General features: G+C 36.8%; 1 pseudogene; it reads left to right on the top strand.

The window, feature by feature from the left end:
* Positions 1-245: 245 nt before the first annotated feature.
* Positions 246-1,205, top strand: LOC105712372 (small ribosomal subunit protein eS4, X isoform-like; annotated as a pseudogene).
* The last annotated feature ends 1,532 nt before the right edge of the window (positions 1,206-2,737 follow it).

Genomic DNA, 2,737 nt, shown 5'->3' with positions numbered 1-2,737 from the left:
ATTTTCTAGATGAAATGAATAGTGTTAAGCAAACAAACAAAAGAAGTTCACTATAGTGGATGTCCCAGTCTTTTCAATGTCTTTAAAGGGATTACGGCAATATACATTTATCTCTGGAGTGTGATATGTGATAATTGCTATAATTTTCTGGTTGATACATTTTATAAGATAAGGAATTGGTGCTAAATATTATGTATCTACATGCACTGGAAGACGGAGATCCTCTTTCTTTGCCTAACGCAGCCATGGCTCCTTGTTCCAAGAAACATCTGAAGTGGGTAGCAGCTCCAAAGCATGGGATGCTAGATAAATTGACTGGTGTGTTTGCTCCTTGTCCATCCACTGGTCCTCATAAGTTGAGAGAATGTCTCTCCCTCATCATTTTCCTAATGAACAGACTTAAGTATGATGAAGACACTTGAGATCTCCCTTACAGGAAATGAAGTAAAGAAGATTTGCATACAGTGGTTCCTTAAGATCGATGGCAAGGTCCGAACTGATATAACCTACCCTTCTGGATTTATAGATGTCATCAGCATTGACAAAACAGGAGAGAATTTCCATCTGATCTATGACACCAAGGGTCACTTTGCTGTATTTCATATTACACCTGATGAGGCCAAGTACAAACTGTGGAAAGTGAGAAAAATCTTTGTGGGCACAGAGGGAATCCCTCATCTGGTGACTCCTGATGCTTGCACCATCTGCTACCCTGATCCCCTCATCAAGGTGAATGATCCCATTCAGATTGATTTGGAGACCAGCAAGGTTACTGATTTCATCAAATTTGACACTGGTAACCTGTGTATGGTGACTGCAGGTGTAACCTGGGAAGAATTGGTGTGATCACCAACAGAGAGAGGCGTTCTGGATCTTTTGACTTGGTTCATGTGAAAGATGCCAATGGCAACAGCTTTGCCACTCAACTTTCCAGCATTTTTGTTATCGGCAAATGCAACAAACCATGGATTTCTCTTCCAGGAGGAAAGGGTATCTGCCTCACCATTACTGAAGAGAGAGACAAAAGACTGGCGGCCAAACAGAGCAGTGGGTGAAATGGTCCCTGGTGACATGTTAGATCTTTGTATGTAATTAAAAATAATGTGGCATGAAAAAAATACATACATGTATATATGATGTATATAATGTGTTTTCAGAATTTGTCTAGATTATATTGTACTTTAAAGTCTATTTTATTAGGCCTGCTTTAACTTACTTTTCAATGATGTTAATAATACTTCTATTTTTTCTTATTGTGATGAAGACACTTAATTTGAGATCTACCCTCTTAACAAATTTTTAATTGCACAATGCAGTATTGTGCACTGTAGGCACAACGTTGTACAGGGGATCTCTAGAACTTATTCACCTTGCGTTACTGAAACATTATACCCATTGAACAGCAATTGTCTATTCCTCTCCACCCCAGTCTCTGACAACCAGCATTCTACTCTATGTTTCTATGAGTTTGGCTATATTAGACATCTTGTTTCTATGAGTTTGGCTATATTAGACATTCCATAAGTGGAATCATGTAGTATTTGTTCTTCTCTGTCTGGCTTATTTTAGTTAGCATAATGTCTTCCAGATCTATTCATGTTGATGCATATAGCAGAATTTCCTTCCTTCTTTTTGAAGTCAGAATAATATTCCATTGCATATATATATATACCATATGTGTGTGTCTATATATATATATATAGACACACACATACATATATTCTTTATCCACATATATATATAGACACACATACACATATATGGATAAAGAATATACCATATATTCCTTATATATTGTTTATCCAATTATCCATTGTTGGATACAGATCGTATTTGTTATTGTGAATAGTGCTACAATAAGCATGGGAGAGCAGATATCTCTTTCAGATCCTGATTCCATTTTTTTTTTTTTTTTTTTTTTTTTTTGGCTATATACTCAGAAGTGGGATTGCTGGATCATATGGTAACTCCATTTTTAATTTTTTGAGGAACCTCCATATTGTTTTTCACAGTGACTGGATCATTCTCACTCCCATGAGAAGTGCACAGAATTACAGTTTCTCCACATCCTTGCCTACACTTCTCATCTTTCTTTTTTAATAATAGTCATTCTAACAGGTGTGAGGTGATATGTGATTTTAGTTAAAAGGTAAAGGGTTCTAAACAGACCCAAGTTTCTCTTGTTTTAATTCTTGCTTCCTCTGCTTTTTTCCCCTCATTTTTCCCCCTCTTCCTCTTACTCATTCCTGTCCTCCTATTTGGCTATTTCCTCCGTCCTTGAACCTTGACAAACTGTAGGTTTGAAAAAATATCTCTTAAAAGATCTGTTCTGATAGTTGTTAGAGTTAAATTTAACCACTCATTTCAATCAAAAGGTGTGAATAACTGGAACAATTTCTGACCTTGTCAGCTGTAAGTTTAGTAGCAGTCAGAGATGAAGAAAGCTGCAACCAGGACCAGACCACATGACCCATATTCCTGTTCTTCTCCTATAAAAGCTGCAATCCTGTTGTGGCTCAAAGTCACCTGTAGAGTATCTATAGTGCAGGTGCTGTGGAAGTATATCAGTTGAGTAAAGCCATTAGCCGCTGTTTAAATCATTTCAACTACATTTTTTCCACCTGACAAGCACAAATAATATAGTTTATAGCGTTCAGAGATTCATAGTGATGAAGATTATTGCATTCCTGAGAAAAACTCTCTTAGGCACAATGTATTACTCTAATTCGTAGCAGGA

This window comes from Aotus nancymaae, unplaced genomic scaffold (genome assembly GCF_030222135.1).
Source record: "Aotus nancymaae isolate 86718 unplaced genomic scaffold, 86718_ANA_hifiasm-v0.15.2.pri h1tg000048l, whole genome shotgun sequence".
NCBI classification, from domain to species: domain Eukaryota; kingdom Metazoa; phylum Chordata; class Mammalia; order Primates; family Aotidae; genus Aotus; species Aotus nancymaae.
Note: the sequence above shows the minus strand (reverse complement) of the source record. Positions and strands in the feature narration are given on the sequence as shown.